The sequence below is a fragment of the Theropithecus gelada genome, chromosome 15 (genome assembly GCF_003255815.1).
Source record: "Theropithecus gelada isolate Dixy chromosome 15, Tgel_1.0, whole genome shotgun sequence".
Taxonomy (NCBI): domain Eukaryota; kingdom Metazoa; phylum Chordata; class Mammalia; order Primates; family Cercopithecidae; genus Theropithecus; species Theropithecus gelada.
Window position 1 is genome coordinate 15,263,862 of NC_037683.1, and position 22,075 is coordinate 15,285,936.

General features: G+C 37.9%; 1 protein-coding gene and 2 pseudogenes across 6 annotated transcripts in view; 1 reads left to right on the plus strand and 2 right to left on the minus strand.

Moving 5' to 3' along the window:
* DENND1A (DENN domain containing 1A) overlaps positions 1–22,075 on the plus strand; it is a 544,396-nt gene that overhangs the window by 64,843 nt on the left and 457,478 nt on the right. The gene's annotated exons all lie outside the window — the stretch shown is intronic.
* On the minus strand, positions 20,054–20,696 carry LOC112608053 (annotated as a pseudogene).
* On the minus strand, positions 21,265–21,321 carry LOC112608776 (annotated as a pseudogene).

The window sequence follows — 22,075 nt, forward strand, 5'->3', positions numbered from 1 at the left end:
AGTTTAAAGGAAGGCGCTCTCACATTCGTCTCCCTAGGCGAGGAATGCCTTTTCCTCCCCATTTACCAAGTGTCCATCAGACTTCCCACAGTACAATGAGGCATTTACCCCGGGCCTCGGCGTCAGCCTGTACTTTTTACATTTTAGGCTTTTTCTGCCACCCCTGGGAAACTGCCCTGTGGTCTGGAATCATGGGAATTTGTGTCACTAAAAGCTGTTTCCCCACCCTCTCCTCTAGCAGAAGCAGTGTGTGTATATAGCAGAAGCAGGAAGAGCTTTGGACTTGGGTTTTAATTATGGCTCTGCAACTAATAGTTATCTGACCTTGGGGAAATTATTCATCTTTTTTTGGTTGAATTTTCTCATTTGCAAATAAAACTTGGATAATGCTTATCTTTTAGAGTTACCATGAGGCTTAAATAAAGTACTAACCATAAAATAATTAACAGTGCCTGGTTAGTTTTCTTTCTTCTCCTGTCACATCAAATCATTGTTTTCCACTCTTTTAGACTCTTGACACAAAAGGACAGCTATATTATTTTTCATAGCGTGGAGGACTATAGAGTCTTTGAAACTCTTGATAATGATTTTTTGTGTTTTTTTTTTTTTTGAGTGAAGCAATATGGAATTTTGTTAATATATTTTCAATGACATCGAAACAGTTCTTTAAAAAAAATCTCATATATTTAATTTAAAACTTTTCCAGACTATGAACCTAAAGTCAGAATCTTAGGATATAGTTCTTGTGCCCATACTCAGCTTCCTATAGAGGACATAGCATATTTAAGCTTTGGGGAGAGAGAGAAAAATATATGTGTGGTGAAAGAGATATTTTAGCCTGCTTTTGTAACTTTAGCTTTGCTATGCAATGTGCCAAAAGTTATTTCTCCCTAGGGAGTGCCTCTTTCAACAGTTTGCGAAGGCAGCATAAATTCTCACTTGGTGTTCAAGGAAGATGGTAATACAATTTAGTACAACCAAAGTTTTTTTTTTTTTTTTTTTTTAACTTGTTAGAAACCAAAATGTGATTGCAGTGGCAAATTTGTCAGCACACTCGAGTTTAACAAGTGTTCGAAGGATTAGTAAAGGAAATGTAGTTTACTCTGCAGCTTTTATGACAAAGAATTTAAAAGGTTTTGCTCTAAGCCCCACCATGTGTTTCTTCCTTTTCTCCAAAACATACCTCTAAATTGAAAAGAGAGATGAATCTCTTAGGGAGAAACTATTAACTCTGGGGGAGTTTATCATTGTTTGAGAGGAAGCAGAGCATTTACATTTGAATCAACTCTGAGTGTAGCTTGTGCCCTAATCTCATTCCTTCTAGAAGTTGGTGAGGAGTTTAAGTACTTCCTACTTTGTGTTCTGGTCCTTGTAGTGCCATCCTAATTTTCCTGGGGATCATACATTTCGTAATTCAAAGTAAGCAAACTGGACACGGTGCCTTGGCTATGCAAGGAAATATTTTCTGTAGTTGTCACAGTTCTCTAAGTAGGGCCATTGGCCAGAATTGTCTCATTGTCATTGCACTTGTTACCACACTAAAAATGCTATAAAAAAGACCAAATACTGCAGAAAGTTTGAAAAAGAGATAAAATATAAGCACTTCCATCATAGTCCTGTTTTCAAGTTTTGAAGAGTCCCATTTGATGTAGTTGCACTTGAGGTACAGTTTAAATGAGAGAAAGCAAGATCTTAATGTTGGCCACAAACGTTTTCATCAGTTTTTGATGGCTACATCAGAGTTTTATAGTTTGATCAACCAGCTCCTGATTGTTATACATATAAATCAGCTCCTTTAAAATAAGACCAGTTAATACTACTCTCTTATTTGTGGACTTCTGTGGCCAAATCTTTGGTACTGCCTTTTTTGGAGGGTGAGGGGTGGCGGATGGGAAGGAGGGTAGAGGAACAGAGAGTGGCTGACTGTGCCAAAGATAAACTATGTTACAGATGGAAATGTTTTTTTCTAAGTCCAAAATCTGTAAGAAACCTTAAAGTGAGCCATTTTCTGAGATCAAAAATGTGTAAACTTGTATTAGTGTTTTGCTCTGTGATGAATGAAAGCACCACTACTTTTTAAAAAGCCACATTTATGGGTCTTTAGGTTCTTTTAATACCTGCTTCTATGTTTTACTTTTTAATTTTACCTGAAGAACATGCTTCTGATGGAGGATTTAGGTCATGTTAGCTCAAAGAAAATAGAAACCATCTACCTAAAGACTTGGTGGGAGAAATTCTTTGTATTTGCTCTCATATCTTGTTAGACAGCTGTGTTCCGGACTCAGGACTGGATTTTGCTTTTGTAAAAGCAGCTGTGAGACCCTTACCTTACAAACATAAAATGTTCTTGTTAAAAGATTGTTTCTGTGACTAGGGACCATCATTGAAACCCATCCCAAAGAAATGGGGTGTGTATAATATACTTCATGGGTGTCAGATGAAGAACTCTTGTTGGAGCTATGGTTTAATTAAACCCAATGGCCTTTAAGAATTAAAAAAAATTTTTTTTTATTAGGAATTAGTAAGTTAGAGCTTGGAAGTAGCTTATGTTCATTCCTTAGAGGTTGGGACAAGAATTTTGCTTTTGCTGAAAGAGCCTGTGTAGTATGGTACTAGCTTAAAATGATTTGCCTGGCATTTGCACTGGGCATATTTGGAAAGGAAAGCCTCTTTGTGTTGTGCATTTAAAAAAGTGTCTGTAAGTGTGCTTAGAAAATGGCAGCATTTGCTGGTCTTGGCTGTCAATGTCTTGCTGCTCCTAACTGTGTTTAACCAGAAAGGGAAACTCAGAGTAGAAAAAGTCTCACTCCCAAGACTTTACAAGAAAACCCCTCTTTGTTGATTTATATATATATATTTTAAAGGAGCTTGACATCTTCATCAAGTTCACAGTGGGCTTGCTTTGTTTGCTTTCTCTTGAATGCTTGATAAGATTTTTCTTCTATTGTTTTGTGCAGCAAGAACAGATCTTTCCATGGCTGGGGTGGGTTTTTTGTAAATCCACAATATGGTCATTGTCTGGTGGTGAATAATTGTGGCTGCTTTTTGTACAACCAGAACTAAGGCTTTGGCTGTGAACAGATTCCTTCTTAGCGTGAAAAGGGACTAATCCATGTAAATACAGCCCCAAAATAAAGCTTTACAGAAAAAGGGGAAGGCCGCTAAGCAGGAGGGCACAGGTCAGCAATTTAACCTTTAACCTAACAAATAAGAAGCATGAAAGTTCCAGAATTGGTTTACAAAAGAAAGCTCCTGTGATCTGTCAGTTTTTCTTTTCAGGAGGGAACTGGGTGAGAGATCTGACTGACAGCTAGTGCCTTTTAACTGCAGACTGAAATTAACTGCCAAATTGAAACTTGAATATTTGAAGGAGAATTTTTCTTAAATAAATTGAGATGGCAGAATAGGCCTTGTGAGCACTGGTCAGGGTCTTACATGGGATTTTTATCCTGGAAGGGGGCTGGGGGAGGAATAGGCATTGGACTGGACTATCTTAAGATCCCTTCCAAGTTTAATAAAGAGAATGTGGTCTGACTCTTACCAGTCAAATTAGACATGAACTTTGCAGTTTAAGGCCAGATGAAACTCTTTCCCCTTCTGTAGTATTATCACTGATTACCCTTTGTAGACTTTTCATGACTTCATAAATTAATTGCAGCCTTTACTAAAGATTTAAGAGCTTTTTGTAAATGTTATTGATGTTTCCACAAAACATTAATTACAAAAAGATAGCTATCTTGAGATTTCACAATATGTACAACTTTTATGGCCCAATGCATTATGAGAAACTCTATTGTGTGGTGCTGAGCACTGTAAAGCAGAGGACATAGGCTTTCTTTCATGTACTGTTGTTTTGTTCCACATGCTTAGGCATTATTAGCAGATAAAACTGAGTAAGCTAAAGCAGCAGAGATGAAGTATAGGTGTTTATTAGGCAATGCCCTGGGGAAATGGGAAGCTGTGAAAAATGAGGGACTGCCTTGTCTGTTCTATGGGCTTGAAGAGTTAAGAAAATAAGGTTTGTGTAGCAGGGTAAGTCTCACTTTTGTGCTGTTGTACTCATTTACAAACTTTGCAAACAGTTTGTATTTATTTAATCACAATGGGTAATCTTGTTAATGAGTGTTAGTTTTCGCTTAAAGCATAAGAGATATGATGTCAGCTGTTCTATCACATTATGGAGAATTCTGTAACTGATAGAAATTTTATTACTGATAATCATTCAGATTAAAAAGAAACAATGAATGAATGACTAGAGTAGGCTCCCTATAGAATAATAGAATAATATAAGAATAGTCATTATTTGTGTAACAAAATAAAATGTCAGGGGTGATTCTGTTTTAGTTTTTCAGTTGTCCATGGTATATTTGTCTAGGTTGTCTAAAATTTGTTCTAAGGGCTTATTGGCCTGCCTTAGTTTCCCTAAAGTATTTAGAGACCAGAGACAATGTAATGTTGCAGATTAAAATGAGCATAAAGTTAAGTGGCCACCCTCACTTAGCTCAGGCGTGCACCTTCTCTTTCCTAGCTGATTACCATGGTCTCCTAACTGGCCTTTATGCTTTCCTTCACATCCATATTTAATGCTGTCATCTGAGCGATCTTTTAAAAACACAGCTGAGACCACAGCATTCCCCTTGTAACACCTTTCTGTGGTCCTCTATCACTCCAAGCTAAAGTCAAGCTCATTAGCAGGGCAAATGAGGTCTTCCATGCTCCATCCTTTCCCTATCCAGCTTCATCTTAGCCCACTCCTCTCCTCTCCTTCTAAATATGCATTTCCCAATATGTCTCAACCAAATTTCATACATATTTTTTTAATTTCCATATTATATTTGGCTTCCCCCAAATGTAAGAAGGTCTAATATCTTTAATACGGGAAATTTAATGATGATGGCTTTGAAAATGGCTAGCATTTGTATAGGCTTCACACTTTGTAAGCATTCCCATGTTTTTTTATTTAATCTTCACAGCAATGATGCAGAATGGGCAATGTTTTCTGGGAGATGCTTGACAAATATTTGAATGGATGGATGAATAAATGAATGAGTGATCCATGGCATCAGAAAACTGGAGTTACAGTCCAAATTCTTATTAACCATGTAATTTTGAATACCTCTCTGAACCTATTTGCTAATCTGTAAAATTAGGTCTATACCTGCCTTGTCTGTCACACTAGATGGCAAAATAAATAATGTATTGTAAATAGAAATACCATTCAAAATATAAACCCCATGCAAATATTAGTTCCTGTTATTATATTCTTAATTTATTCCAGGTCCTATAAATGAAGATAAAGTGCTCATGGATATAGATAGATTTGTGTTTTAATGACTAAAAGGACATCAGAACTGTTTTATTTATGTAAAAAAGTATAAGCCTATTTTGTTAGCATACAGAAAACTGTATACTCTTGTTTTTTTTAATAAAGAAAATGTCAGGTTTATACTATTAGTAAGTGCTAACAAAGGAGCACATACTATGTGGTAGATGGATGTTCAAATACAGTATCTAGAGGTTCCTTTTTGCTATGCATTCTTCCTGGGTTGGCTCTCAAGAACCTTAGGGCTATATTTGCCTTCTAGCTCTGTGAACTACACTTGACTATTTTAGTATGTTATTATTTTTGTATAGATTTTTTTGGTATGCATTTTTGTATGCTATTATAATCCCTGGCATAATCTTTCCTCCTTTTATTTTCCCTTTGTCCTTACACCCTCAGTTTACATGTATATTTTTAATCTTTTAACTGTAAGTATTTTGGTAAGTCGTTTCAAATTGTTTATGGAATGTGGTGGATGATAAACTCTCCCAGTAAGAACTCAGTCACACCTTGGTTTCTCCTATTGCCTACAGACTGATCATTTCTCAGCTTGTGTCTTTGGCCGTGACTCCAGAGTGCCAGACCTGGCTCCTCAGCTCTCTGTCCACAGCTGTCTCTCCATCCTTCATGGGCATCTCAAATTGAATTTAACCTCCTCCCCTCGACCAACCTTTTACCCCCACTGCCAGTCACCCAGCAAAACAAAATGGAAACGCCGATCCTAATCCTAAACTGTTCCTTCTATCCAGGGTCTTGTTGAAGGGCATTTGTACCCACTCACTTACTAATGCCAGAAGCCTGAAAGTCATCCTAGACTCTCACCCTACATCCAATTAAACCTGAGTAATTTTTAAAGTTTTAAAAAAAAGCTTTAGAAAGATTTTAAACAATATCAAAGTTATATAAAAGTTGTAGTTCCACTGCAAATAATTTTTCTTCTGCACAATTTGGGAATAAGTTGCTGATCTCAACCTCGACTACGTCAGTGAGATTTTACTGCAAACAAGGTGATTCCCCTGCACAACCACAATGTGGTATCAAAGTGAGGAAATTAACATTGATACTGCACTTCCATCTAATTCTCAGAGTTTTGGCACTTGTCCCAGTAATGTTCTTTAAAGCAAAAGGATTCTGTTCAGAATCACAAATTGCGTTTAGTTTATTTAATGTTTCTTTCTTTCTTTTTTTTTTTTTTTGAGACAGTCTTGCTCTGTCACCCAGGCTGGAGTGCAGTGGTGTGATTTCTGCTCACTCTAAGCTCCGCCTCGCAGGTTCACGCCATTCTCCTGCCTCAGCCTCCTGAGTAGCTGGGACTACAGGCGCCTGCCACCACGCCTGGCTAATTTTTTGTATTTTTAGTAGAGACGGGGTTTCACCATGTTAACCAGGATGGTCTCGATCTCCTGACCTCGTGATCCTCCTGCCTCGGCCTCCCAAAGTCCTGGGATTATAGGCGTGAGCCACTGCGCCCAGCCAGTTTAATGTTTCTTTAGTCTCCCTTAGGAAAGGTTCTCAGTCTTTCCTTGACTTTCATGACCTGGACATTTGAAGGTTACAAGCCTCAATTTGGGTTTGTCTGATGTTTCCTTATGATTAGATTTAGGTTGAACATCTTGAGTGGAAATATAGAAGTGATGCTGTGCTCTTCTTGTTATATGACATAATACACAGTTTTGATTTGGCCCTTTACTGGTGATGATCTTTTGCTCGCTTGATTACCTTTGCCAGGCTTGTCTACTGAAAAGTTCCTCCTTACTTACTCCTTTGTAATTAACGATTGTTTTTGGGGAAAGTACTTTAAAATTATGTAAATATTCCATTTCTCTTTAAACTTTCACTTTATTTGTTTATTTGACTTTGGACTTACTCCTTTCTTATTCAAAGTTGTTATTGAATTGTTCAAATTATTTGAGTGAATTGAATTATTCAGTTTGTTCCAGCTGTCATCATTAGGAGCCAACTTGAAGGGCTCTTGTGTTCTTTTGACCGGTCTTCATCATTCTCTGGGTTCTTCTTTGCTTTCTGGTGCAAGATGTTCTGTGCTCATCTTTTACTATCTTTTCCTTAGCCATGAAATCTGCCATTTTCCCAACGTTCCTTTTGGTGGAGAATGCTATTTAAGAGCCAAAATTTGGATTCTATGTGTGTTCATTGCTGTGGTAGTGTTGCTGCTTCTAGGCCTTCTTGGTGGTCAGGGTCAGAGAGTACCTCTATATGTATTTCTGCATCTATCTGTGTATATTGAAAAGGGTGAGTCCACACCAGTACCAGTTTCAACCAATACCACCAATTCATTCAAGTTTTCTCCCTTTCCATATTTGTAACTTCTCTCTTCAACAGTGAGAAGCCTGGTTCCCATTATCCTTAATATATTAACTTTTTTGATTAATCCCTTGTACATGACTACTCTGTCATCATGGCTGCCACCAATGCCTACCCAGTGTGGATGTCCTCCTTAACTCAACTGGGGCTCCGATACCCTGTGTCTCTCTGCTTCTTCTGCCTGGATGCCTGCTTCATCCACCTTGGTCTTTGACAAGCCCTGCCAGGCTGGTCCTTCTGTGTGGGTGTCCTCTTCACTTTGGATTTTGACACCCCATGCATGGCTGCCATGCCCCTCCATGTTGTTCCTGCATAATCCTCCTCAGGATCTGACACCCTATCAGGTGGCCCCTGCATGGAAAGTTCCTTGCTCTGCTCAGGTGTTCTGACACCTCACACCAGATCATCTTTTAACAGGGACACGCTTCTCAAACTGCATTGACACTGACACCCCCTGCCATGCAGCTGTTCCCTGTGGATGACTGCGTATCCCTGCTTGGGCTTTTTCTCCCCACACTAGCTCACCCTCCTCTGTGGGCACCCTTGTCACAATTGGGTTCTGATACCCTATGTTAGATTACTTTAGACAGTGTGGGCGCTCTTCTTGCACTGCTTGCACTGTGAGTCCCCACATTGTGCAAGCCCTCCTATGGGATGCCATCCTTACCTATTCTGGACTACTGTGGCTACTTTTCACCAAGTATGGATGTGTACCTCGACTTAAGGATTAAATTGTCAATCAGGAAAAGAAAGTAAAGTCTAATTTCTTGATCTTTTCCTATCTTTTTTTCTCCCTTGTTAGCCAATTAATTGCCATTGACTTAGTTCTGGCCTTCCTTATTCTTTCTGGGATTACTGCCACTTAATTGGTTTCCTTTTTTTTTGAGACAGAGTTTCGCTCTTGTTGCCCAGGCTGGAGTGCAATGGCATGATCTTGGCTCACCACAACCTCCGCCTCCCGTGTTCAAGGGATTCTCCTGCCTCAGCCTCCCGAGTAGCTGGGATTACAGGCATGTGCCACCATGCCTGGCTAATTTTCTATTTTTGGTAGAGATGGGGTTTCTCCATGTTGGTCAGGCTGGTCTCGAACTCCTGACCTCAGGTGATCCGCCCACCTCGGCCTCCCAAAGTGCTGGGATTACAGGCGTGAGCCACCGTGCCTGGCCACTTAATTGGTTTTCTTAGCTGGAGTCTTATCCCTTCCAACCCCTCTTCTGTCCTGCTGTCATAATGTGTGTGTTAAACAAATATAATCATGCCAGTCTTCTGCTTAAACCTTATAATGCCTCTTCATTACCTATAGGGTAATGAAGATCCTAGCGTGGCACAGAAGGCTCCTCATCACTTGGCTGACCTCTCTTCCTTTGTCCCTCACCACTGCCTGTCATTGACCTTCTGTACTAGCTGAGCCACTTTAGTCTATTTTCTTCCATACCTTAGTGTCTGGTCTTTCTATTTTCTGTACAACACTCTTTCTCCCTGTTTTCCTGGTTTATTTCCATTGTCCTTTGTAACTTAGACAAGGTGCCACCTCTTTTAGGAGGCCTCTAATCCTCCATTTTTTCCCTTACTGCCCCCTCTCTGCCACCCTTCACAGACTTGGTTAGATACCCTCCCTTTTGGCACCCTGCATATTGTATTATAATTGTCTTTTCTGTTATTCTTGAGGGCAGGAATCTTCTTGGTTGAATTCTCCCTTGAAGAATAATCCTATTCAGTAGGTAGCTAGCTAAATGAAGAGATATTAAAAATATCTCATTCAGTGGAATTTGTTATGTCCAAATAAGCAAGGCAATGTTAGTATCAGTTGTTTGTGAGGCTTTTGAAATAGCTCCATTTACATAGAACTGGACATTATAATTGTATTTTTTAGAGTGGGGTTTTACCTATGGTTACATCTACTTCTGGAGTATCTCCAGGGACTTATCTTGTTTTTCTTAGCAAGGTAGAAAAGAGATTTAGAGTATATCAAGGATTGGTTCATTATCTTCTATTTCCCATCCACTGCATTTATTACCACTTTGCATGCAGTAGGCTGTGGCAATGTCTGGTACTGTCCTGGTAGCTGATGAGATAAAGGTATATTCGACCAAGAGACAGAAGAGGAGAGAGAAACTTCATTTGAACTGGTAACCATTTGCTTAAATTGATTAAATCAGTTGCTTCATTTTTTATTTAATTTAATTTATTTTTATTTTTATTTTTTTTTTGAGACAGAATCTCACTCTGTCACCCAGGCCGGAGTGCAATGGTGTGATCTCGGCTCATTGTACCCTCCGTGTCCCGGGTTCAAGTGATTCTCCTGCCTCAGCCTCCCGAGTAGGTGGGACTACAGGTGCATGCCACCACACCCGGCTAATTTTGTATTTTTAGTAGAGATAGGTTTCACCATGTTGGCCAGGCTGGTCTCAAACTCCTGACCTCAGGTGATCCACCCACGTCAGCCTCCCAAAGTGCTGGGATTACAGACGTGAACTACCATACCCAGCTTCATTTTTAATTTTTTTATTTTACTTTGCTTTCTGGGTCATTTTGAATTTTATTTTTAAATCTGAGACAAAATATTAAACATCTGGGTCCTATTACATGTAGAAGTTATTCACAAATGTTGTGATTGGGATCAAGGAACAGTCTGAAGTTCCTGGGCAGGAGAATCAGCTGATGGCTAGGATGAATGTTGCCATTTGTGTTGAGAGACCAGCAAGGTTGATTTTTGCCAGCAGAAATGTACTAAGAATGATCTTGCTTAAAATGAGATAATGCAGTGGATTAAAAATAGATTTGTAAATGCTTTCATCTGCCTCAGTTATTGCTGCCTAATATTTGTTTCACCCACGGTTTCTCTTTTCCTGCAAATTATATGTACAGTGTGAGTGACTTTCTAAAGGTGATGATATATGCTAATATATACTAATATTCTAAAGGTAATGATATGTGTTATTTTTTCCCCATGAAAATATCTTAGAAGTAGGTGTATTGTAATAGTTACCTAAAAGAAATGCTTCTTAATCTGAGAAATTTTCCAGCCCATTGAGAGGAACAGTAGCTTTTTTGAGAGGCTGGCATCTCAAGATAGAAAGATGTCTCTGAGTATTGCCCTGGAGAGCTACTGAATGATTTCTTTACTGGTCTCTACTAAAAATAATAAAATTAGCTGGATGTGGTGGTGTACCCCTGTAATCCCAGTTACTGGAGAGGCTGAGGCAGGGGAATGGCTTTAACCCAGGCAGTGGAGGTTGCAGTGAGCTGAGATCATGCCACTGCGTTCTAGCCTGGGTGACAGAGCAGGATTCCATCTCAAGAGAAAAAAAGAAAAACAATTTAAAATGAAAAATATTTGGAGGTTTTTTCTTTCATTTTAAAAACTAGTTACACTCTTATCAGCCAATGCTTTTGAGCTGTGTCAGGCTATTAAAATGCAGGTTTATAGGGTGATGTTTTCAGGATGTTCCTGAGAATCAGTCCTGGGTTTCAGTATTGTCTATGCTGTTGTGGTGGATAAGGTGAACATTCTTATTTTTAATTGCCTAGCTTTCCTAAATGTTTAACTGAGGCCCATCGCATAAATGCACTGGGAATGTACTGTTATATTCATTAGCATGGCTTTGGATGGCCTGAGTCCATGACAGACTGGCTTTCTTCATATACTTATTCATAAATTCAAACAAGTCTTTGAGGGACTACTTAATGCTATGGATATAAATAAAACACTTTCTTTTAAGGAGTTTACATCTGATGAGGGAAATAAATAATCAACCAGTAGCCATACATTATTTGGGATAAATAGAGACAGGCACAAAGTGCTGTGGGCAGCTCAGCAGAGGGAGCAGGGAGCAAACAGTTTTATACCCAGTTGCTATGGAAATCTATGTATCCTCAACCTCTCCCAAGGCCCCCACAAGTGCCATCCTTACATCAGCAGCTCAGACCCCTCAGTCTCTGGAACTAAATCAGGCTTAGGTGAGGATGAGAAACTTAGATATGACTTCTTAAGTATAGCTTCTCAAGTACAGGCCCTCTCAGTTTGGAAACTAAAGAGAGAAGTTATCTTCTCCCCAGCCCCTCCCACCACCACTCTTCCCCAGCGTATAATGGTGGGACAGGCAGAAGATAACTGCTGAAGACACTGATCCTTTAAAAGGGGGCCAGCAGGAGGCACGTTGGAGCACATAGCACTCCATAGTGGTTCCCAAATACGGCTGGGCAACTGTTGGAAGTTTCCTGATGGAGACTCAGTCCTGCTCTGGCCTGAGAGTGGCTCACCATGGCTCTTAATTGTACCTTCTGAGCTTTTGGATTCTGAATCATCCTTCTTTAAATAAAAGAGAAGCTGTGTTAGCAACTGAGTAGTTTCCTCAGCCTGCTTCTGGAAAGTTTAGTGATTCAACGGCCTATTGTTTTTTCATTTATATTTTCTTTGTTCCTTTCAGTCCAGGCTGGGTGTGTTTCTCCCCATATGAGCCTCTTAAAAACTCCTTTGTTGTCCTGTGAATCTGTTGGCGTTTACTCCTTGACATAACATTCATACCCACAAATGTCTTTGAGATAAGCCCTCCTTTTCTATTTTGGTTTTCTAGGGAGACCACTGAGGAACAACAGTTGTAAGCTTCTTAGAAGCCCTGTTGTTTAACTGAATGGTTCTCTATGGTACCACCTTAGATCTTTTGGAGGTCTTACAAAGAATTTTAAAATCACCCCCTTAGCTTTTTCTTATCCTAAGAGAACGCTGGATTTGATCTTTACCCAGAGGCCATTTCTTAATTTTAACACCATTTATTGTCTGGAGAGGCTAGAAATGAGTAAACAAATTGAGTTCTATACATAGAATAATAGTAATAAAAAGGAACAAAGTATTGCTATACTCAACAACATGGATGGATCTCAACATAATTATCTTGAGTGAAAGAAGCTGGACAAAAAGAGTACATACTTTCTGATTCCATTTATATAAAAGCCTAGAAAGTACAAACTAATCTTTAGTGACAGAAAGCACACCAGTGGTTCCCTAGGGATGGGTGGTGGGGAGTGCAGCGGGAGGGATAGATTACAGAGGAGCACAAAGAAACTTTTGGGGTTGATTGATTGTGGTGATGGTTTAAGGGATGTACACATATGTCATAACTCATCAAATTATACACTTCCATGCTTGTGTTTTCTTATTTTTTTTTTCATTCTTGTGTTGAAGATGTGTCTTTTGAAAGCAATACATAGTTGGATCTTTTAAAATCCAGTCGTCTTACCTGTATTTTTTTTTTTACTGGAAATGCTTTTTGTGCTTCATTTTTTTATTCCTTTCTTTTGGATTATTTAAGCATTTTCATCATTCATTTTTTTCCCCTTTATTATTTGGGACTTAAATACTATTTCTGTGCCTTTAACTAATACACTGAAAATAATGGTGGCTATGACTTAGTAGGGCTTATTCTATACCAGTCATTGTTTTGTATCTTTACCTATATTAACTCATTTAATCCTCACAAAAACCCTATGGGATAGATACTGTTACTGTCTCAGTTTTACAGATGGGGAAACCATGGCATGGTGAGCTTATGTAATCTGTCCAAGGCCACAGAGCTATCAAGTAGTAGAGCTGGGATTTGAACCCAGGTCGTGTGCTTTCAGTGTCCATAATGTTAACTAATACAGGCATACATCAGAGATATTGCAGGTTCAGTTTAGTTGCAGACCACAATAAAGTGAGTAGCACAGTAAAGTGAGTCACAAATTGTTTTGGTTTCCCAATGCATGTAAAGTTATGTTTATACTCTACTATTGTCTATTAATTGTATAATAGCGTTATGTTTAAAAAGGTACATATCATGATTTAAAAATATTTTATTGCTAAAAATTGCTAACAATCAACTTGTAATCTTTTTGATGGCAGAGGATCTTGTCTAAATGTTGATGGCTACCGACTGGTCAGGACGGTGGCTACTGAAGGCTGGGATGGCTATGGAAATTTTTAAAAATAAGACAGCAATGAAGTTTGCTGCATGGATTGACTCTTCCTTTCACGAAAGATTACTCTGTAGGATGTGATGCTCTTTCATAGCATTTTACCCCCAGTCGAACTCCTTTTAAAATCGGAAACCTCTCAAACGCTCTTTCTGGATTATCAACCAGGTTTGTGTAATATTATAAATCCTTTCTTGTCATTTCAACAATGTTTACAGCATTTTTACCAAGAGTAGTTTCCATCTCAAGAAAGGATATTCCTTGCTCATTTGTAAGAAGCAACTTCTCATGCATTCAGATTTTATCAAGAGATTCCAGCAATTCATTTCCATTTTCAGGTTCTGCTTTTAGTTCTGGTTCTCTTGCAGCTTCTGTCACATCTGCATTACTTCCTCCACTGAAGTCTTAAATACCTCAGTGTCATCCATGAGGGCTGGAATTAGCTTCTTCCAAACTCTTGTTAATGTTGGTATTTTGACCTCCCACAAATCACAGATGTTCTTAATGGCATCTAGAACGGTGAATTCTTTCCAGAAGGTTTTCAATTTACTTTGCCCAAACCCATCAGAGGAATTACTCTCTATTGCAGCTATAGCCTTCTATGTTTCTCAGACTTCAAAGTCAAAATTACTCCTTGATCCAGGGGCTGCAGAATGGATGTTGTGTTAGCAGGCATGACAACAACCTTCATCTCCTTGTATATCTCCATCAGAGCTCTTGGATGACCAGGTGCATTGTCTTTTTTTCTGAGCAGTAGGTTTCAACAGTGGGTTTAAACTGTATTATTTTGGTGCAAAACTAATTGGGGTTTATGTCATTACTCAATGGCAAAAACCAGAATAATTTTTGCACCAATCTAAATAGTAATGCATGCTGTAAAATGATGTGCTGTCATCCAGGCTTTGTTGTTCCATTTATAGAGCACAGACAGAGTAGATTTAGCATAATATTATACTTAAGAACTCTAGGATTTTCAGAATGGTCGATGAGCATTGGTTTCAATTTAAAGTCACCAGCTACATTAGCCCCTAACAAAAGATTTATCCTGTCCTTTGAAACTGGTTTTGACATCTCCTTTCTAGCTATGAAAGTCCTAGATGGCATTTTCTTCTGATATCAGGTGGTTTCATCTACATTGAAAATCTGTTGTTAGTGTAGCCACCTTTATCAGATATCTTAGCTTGAACTTCTGGATAACTTGTTGCAGCTTCTACATCAGGATTTGCAGCTTCGCCTTGGACTTTTTTATATTATGGAGATGGCTTTTTTCCTTAAACCTCATGAACCAGCCTCTGCTAGTCAAACTCTTCTGCAGCTTCCTCACCTGCCTCAGCCTCCATAGAATTGAAGAGAGTCAGGGCCTTGATGTGAATCAGGCTTTTGTGTAACGGAATGTTGCGGCTGGTTTGATCTGTCCAGACCACTGAAACTTTCATGTATCAACAATCAGGCTGTTTCACTTCATTATCATTCATGTGTCACTGAAGTAGTACTTTTTATTTCCTTCAAGAACCTTTCCTTGTCATTCGCAATTGGGCTGTTTGGTACAAGAAGACTAACTTTGAGCCTATCTTGACTTTCAATATACCTTCCTCACTACTAAGCTCAATTATGTCTAGCTTTTGATTTAAAGACATGCAGCTCCTCCTTTTGGTTGAACACTCAGAGGCCATTGTAGGGTGAATTATTGGCCTAATGTCAATATTATTGTGTCTCAAGGAACAGGGAGGCCCAAGGAAGAGAAAGATGGGAGAATGGCTGGTTGGAGGAACAGTCAGAACACACTCACATTTATTGACGAAGTTTGCCATCTTATATGGGCATGGTTTATGGCACCCCAAAACAATTACAACAGTAACATCAAAGATCGTTGATCACTGATCATCATAACAGATGTAATAATAATTTAAAAAGTTTGAAATATTACAAAAAATTACCAAAATGTGACACAGAGACATGAAATGACTTGCTCTATCCAGGGTTGTCGTACACTTTCAATGTATTAAAAAAAAAAAGCAATATCTATGAAGTGCAATAAAACAAAGTATGCCCATACAAATCAACAGTTTCTGAGAAATTTTTGCATGTTTGTGTAACTTTAATTGGCATCTTTACCCTCCTCCTGGACAATACAAAATAGTATATTGTTTTAACTTTAATCATTCCCCTCCTTGTTTATATGTTTTTATTGTTGTGTATTTTACTTTAAACCTGTAAGATAATTATTGATTTTTTTATATAACCAATGCTTTAGATTTATCTGTGTATTTTCTGTTTTCTTTGTTCTTTATTTTTTATTTTTTTGAGATGAAGTCTCATTTTGTTGCCCAAGCTGGAGTTTAGTGGGGCGATCTCGGCTCACTGCAACCTCCGCCTCCTGGTTCAAACAGTTCTCCTGTCTCAGCCTCCCAAGTAGCTGGTATTACAGGCGCATGCCACCACACCCAGCCAATTTCTGTATCTTCAGTAGAGACAGGGTTTTGCCATATTGGTCAGGCTGGTCTTGAACTCCTGCCCTCAAGTGATCTGGCCACCTTGGCCTCCCAAAGTGCTGGGATTATAGGTATGAGCCACTGTGCCTGGCCATTTTCTTTGTTCTTTATGTCTTCTTGCATCTCAGAGTTTTTTCGTCTGGGCTAATCTTCTTGCTTGAATAACATTCTTTGTTAGTGGCAAATATCTTAGTTTTGTTTATCTGAAAATGTCCTTATTCTAACGTCATATTGGAGATGTCATTTCATTGTCTTCTGACTTCTGATGTTGCTGTCGAAGTCCCTTTCCATTATAATTAATATTTTTGTGTCTTGTTTTCTAGTTTAGCAATGGTATTTGTCTAGCAGTGGAGTTTTCTTCTTATATATCTTGGTTAGGACCAGCTGTTTGAATCTGAGGACTTAGAACTTCTTTTTCTTTTGGAGCTTTGATTACACATATGTCTGACATTCTCTTTTTGTCCTTTACAGTTTTAAACCATTTTTTTTGTGTGTTTTCAATCTGTTTCTCTCTGATACATTCAATAACTTCTTCAAGTCTTTCTTCTAGTTTGCTACTTCTCTCTTCAGCTGTGTCTAATTGCTGTTAAAACCATCCATTTATGGCCAGGCACAGTGGCACACCCCTGTAATCCTGGCACTTGGGAAGACCAACGTGAAAGGATTGCTTGAGGCCAGGAATTCGAGATCAGCCTGGGCAAATAGTGAGACCCTGTCTCTACAAAAATGAAAACAAACAACCCATTGATTTAGTGTGTAATTTTAATTATTTTTAATAGGTTTCTTGAGATATAATTAATAAACCACACAATTTGCCCATTAATAAAAGATATAATTAATGGTTTTGGTGTATTATTTAAATTGTGGAGGTATATGTGTATATATAAAACAAAATTTGCCGTTTTAAATATTTTTAAGTGTAAATTTAGTGGTATTAATTATATTTATACTGTTGTGCAGCCATCACCACTATCTGTTATTAAAATCTTTTCATCACCTCAAATAAAAACTTTGTAATCATTAACAGTAATTTCCCATTTTCCCCTCCTTCCTAACCTCTGGTAACCTCTAACCTACTGTTCTGTCTTGATGAATTTGCCTATTCTAGGTTCCTCATATAAGTGGAATCATATATTATTTATCCTTTTCTGTCTGGTTTATTTCACTTACCCTAATGTTTTCAAGGTTTATTCATGTTGTAGTATGTATCAGAACTTCATTCCTCTTTGTAGCTGAATACTTATCCATTAGATGTATATACTGCATGTTGTTTATCCATTCATCTGTTGATGGACAATTTGGTTGTCTCCACCTTTTGGCAATTGTGAATAATGCTGCAATCAACAATGTCATTCATTGTTGGTATATGTTTGCATTTCTGCTTTCGATTCCTTTGGGTATATACCTAGGAATGGCATTGCTGGATCATACGGTAATTCTGTTTTTTTTTTTTTTGGAAAACTGCCAAGCTATTTTCCATAACAGCTGCACCATTTTATATAGCCACCAGCAATGTGTGAGGTTCCAATTTCTCCACATTCTTGTCAGCGGATACTGTTGTCTATCTCTTTTATTATAGCCATTCTAGTGGGGGTGAAGTGACATATCATTGTTATTTTGATTTGCCTTTCTCTAATGCCTAATTATATTGAGCATCTTTTAGTGTGCTTCTTGTATATTTTCCATGGAGAAATATCTATCCAGTGACTGGGTCTTTTAAAAAATTACCGGGTTATAAATGTTCTTTATATATTCTAGATACAAACCTCTTATCAGATATATGACTTGCAGGTACTTTCTCCCACTTTGTAGGTTAACTTTTCTCTTTCTTGATTGTGTCATCTGAAGCAGAAGTTTTCATTTCAGTGAAGTCTTATTTAATATTTCTTTTGTTGTTTGTGCTTTAGTGTGGTACCTAAGAAACCATTGCCTATCCTAAAGTTACAATGATTTATTTCTGTGTTTTCTTCTAAGTTTGTTTGTTTGTTTATTTTTTAGGTTTTAGCTCTTACCTTTGGGTCTATAATCCATTCCTTTTTTTTTTTTTGAGACAGGTTCTCACTTGGTCCCCCAGGCTGGAATACAGTGGCATGATCTTAGCTCACTGCAGCCTCAACTTCTCAGGCTCAAACAATCTTCCCGCCTCTGCTTTGCAAGTAGCTGGGACTACAGGTGTATGCCACCACACCCACCTAATTTTTTAGGGGGTGTATAGGGAGAGACGAGGTTTTGCTATGTTGACCAGGCTGGTCTTGAACTCCTGGCCTCAAGCAATTCTTCTGCCTTAGCTTCCCAAAGTGCTGGGATTAAAGGCATGAACCACTATCCCCAGCCTACAATCCAAATCGAGTTGATTTTTATATGTGCTTATAAGGAAGGAGTCTAACTTTATTCTTTCAAATGTAGATGGTCAATTGCCCCTGCACCTTCTGTTGAAAAGTATTAATTCTCCATTGAGTTGTTTTGGTTTCTTTGTTACCCAGGCTGGAGTGTAGTGGCACAACCTTGGCTCACTGCAACCTCTGCCTCCTGGGTTCAAGAGATTCTTGTGTCTCAGCCTCCTGAGTAGCTGGGACTACAGGTATGTGCCAGCATGCCCAACTAACTTTTTGTATTTTTGGTAGAGATGGTGTTTCACCATGTTGGCCAGCCTGGTCTTGCACTACTGGCTTCAAGTGATCTGCCTCCCTCAGCCTCCCAGAGTGCTGGGATTACAGGCATAAGCCACCATGCCTGGCATCTTGTTGAAAATTAATTGACAATTGCAAATATTTATTTCTGGACTCTGAATCCTATTCTTTTCCTGATGCTGTACTATACTGTCTTGATTACTGTAGATTTGTAGTAAATTTAAAGTTGAGAAGTATAAGTCCTCCAATTTTGTTCTTTTTAAAGATCGTTTGACTATTCTGGGTCCCTTGCATCTCCATATGAATTTTAGTATTAGCTTATCAATTTCTGCAAAAAGCCCAGCTGGGATTTTGGTAGGGATTTAATTGAATCTGTAGATTCATTTGGGGAGGATTGTCAGCTTAACAATATTGTGTTCCAATCCATGAACGTAGGATATCTTTCCATTTATTAAGGTAATGTTTAGGATTTTTTTCCACATAATGTTTTGTAGTTTTCAGACTATAAGTTTTACAATTCTCTTGTTAGATTTACTCCTATTTTTCTTAATCGATGTTATTGTAAATGGAAACTTTGAATTTCATTTTTGTATTGTTCTTTGTTAGTGTATAGAAATAGAATTGATTTTTAAAAATATTGATCTATTATCCTGCAGATTTGATGAACTGGTTTATTAGTTCTGATAGTTTTTTAGTGAATTTCTTAGGATTTTCTTTGTGTAAGATTACGTAATGTACAAATCAAGATAGTACTACTTCTTCCTTTCCATTCTTGATGACTTTTATTTCTTTTTCATACCTAATTGCCCTGGCTAGAACCTCCAGTGTTGAATAGAAGTAGCAGAAATGAATATTCTTTTCTTTGTCCTCATCTTAAAGAGAAATATTTAGTCTTTTGGCATAATTATGATATTAATTATAGGTTTTTTAGATGCCCTTTATCAGCTTGATGAAGTTCGGTTTTGTTTCTAGTTTGTTGAATTTTTTTTATTATGAAAGGATGTTGGATTTTGTCAGATGATTTTTCTGTGTCTTTTGAGATGATTGTGTGATTTTTGTTCATCATTCTCTAGGTATGGCTTATTACATTAATCTATTTTTGGATGTTAAACCAACCTTGCATTATTGTTTTTAAAAATTCTATCATAAGTACTTTATTTTAACTAGAAGATACAATCTCCAAGGAATTTCATGGTTTAAAAAGCTACAATTACTTCATGTTGTAACTACATAAAACAGTGCTGTAATGGAACTACTTGACTTTGGTTATATACATTTTTGCACAGCCCTATGGAATCTATACAAAGGAATATTTTCTCCCTTTGCTCCAATTAATTGTTCTCGCATAGAAATTGCTTTATACTCCAGTATATCCAGAATGGTAAAATAACAAGTCCATCCATGTTGCTAAAGGTCGCTCCAAGCATATGGGCCATACCTGCTATGGTCTTTCTCCACTCAGTGGTATAGGCAGTGCTTCACGTTATGCTCCTAGAAAACTAGAAATTGTAATGATCTGGAGACTATGCTCCCAAATGGCTGTAACTCCATTTCTACTGAAAACTCTAAGCCATGCTTTTGAGATTTGGTTCTAACAAACATAAGGTACAGTGGTAAAAGTAGACAAAATGACTGCAAATAAAAATGTTTCCAACACCAACTCTATTAGCTCCATATGGAACAAAAATTACATGGAAGGAGAAACAGGACAAAAGAAGGTAGATACAGCATTTCAAAAATCAAGTTACCTTGTGTGATAATGAACTTTTTAGAGGATGCATTTGGTTTCACTACTAAATATAATACTAGATTGACAGCAGCTACAAAACCAGAACATATGTACAACCATGTCAAGTATGTTTACAATATTGAGAAGTTCTCCAAGAAGAATGATGGAATGAAGACACTTAGGATAATTGAAAATATGCATAAAATATGGGTATAAAGTTGTTTTTTGATGTCAGTATCTTTCATAGTGTTTTCTTGAGTGGCTATCTCTCTTGCTGAGGAAGGGACCTGGGGAACTACTGCATCCTGCTATCATGGGAAGGGCAGTCCTGGCTCTAATGCAAGTACCCAATCTTGCATTCTTAGGATAAATCTCACTTGGTCATGGTGTGTAATCCTTTTTTTGTGTTGCTAGATTTGGTTTGCTACTATTAATATATTGAGTATTTTTGCATTTTTAGTTTTCTTATATTTGTTTGCTTTTGGTGTCAGCATAATACTGGCCTTACAGAATGAATCGGAAAGTTTTTCTTCATATTTTAGTTTTTGAAAGAGTTTATGAAGAATTGGTATTCCTTCTTCTTTAAATGTTTGATAGAATTCTCCAGTAAAGTCATCTGAGTTTGTCTGTTTTGTTGGGAAGTTTTCAAATTAGTAATTCCATCTCTTGCTATAGGTCTATTCAGATTTTCTATTTCTTCTTGACTCAGTTTTAGTAGTTTATATTTTTCTAGGGATTTGTCCATTTCATATATCTAATTTGTTGGCACACATTTGTTCATAGCATTCTCTCTCTCTCCCTCTCTCTCTCTTTTTTTTTTTCCTGGTAAACCAGAAAACCTAGACAAATTCTGAAAGAGCTGTAACATTAATATTCTCTTAATCCTCTGTATTTCTGCAAATTTGGTCCTCATGGTTTTTTCTTTTACTGCTCACCTCTCATACATTGTACTTGCAGCCGCTGCAAAGTAATTATCATTTTCAGATGCTGTTTCTTTGTCTGAAATGTCTTTTCTCTTTCCCCGTTGGAGGAATTGGCATTTATCTTCAAGATAATTTTCTTCATGCTGCCATCCCTGATTGTCCAGACAGACTCAGTCTTTCCTTCCTTTGAATTCCAGTGTACTTCTACACATCTGTCAACTCACTTGTTTCTTTCAAAGGACAGCTGAGCATCCTGTTCACCTTCTTTTCCCTAATGAGAAACATGGGACTTAATACAAATTGTTTCTTGGGAATTGCATGTTGAATAAATGAATGAGGTATGAAACATTTCTTCTGAGCTCTCAACCCGTTTGGATGCCTGAAAAGTATCTGAAATTCAAAATGTCTGAATTCTAACTCATGATCTGCTCATTAAACTGAATGAAGCTCTGGTGCCCTTCCACTGAGCAGCACATTTAAAAAATCCAGTATGCAAACTAAAAACCTACTGCCTTAATCCTGGTCACCTGTCTTCCTGCTCACCCTCTGTATTCAATATATCAGAAAAATTTGATTGATTTACCTAAATGTCTTTAGAAACTAGGTATTTCTTCTCAACTATCATCATCTTAAACCTTTTTCTCACCTCCCCCCACCCCCCCAAACCAACCTCATTCTCCCATTCCTTCAGGTCTCACTTC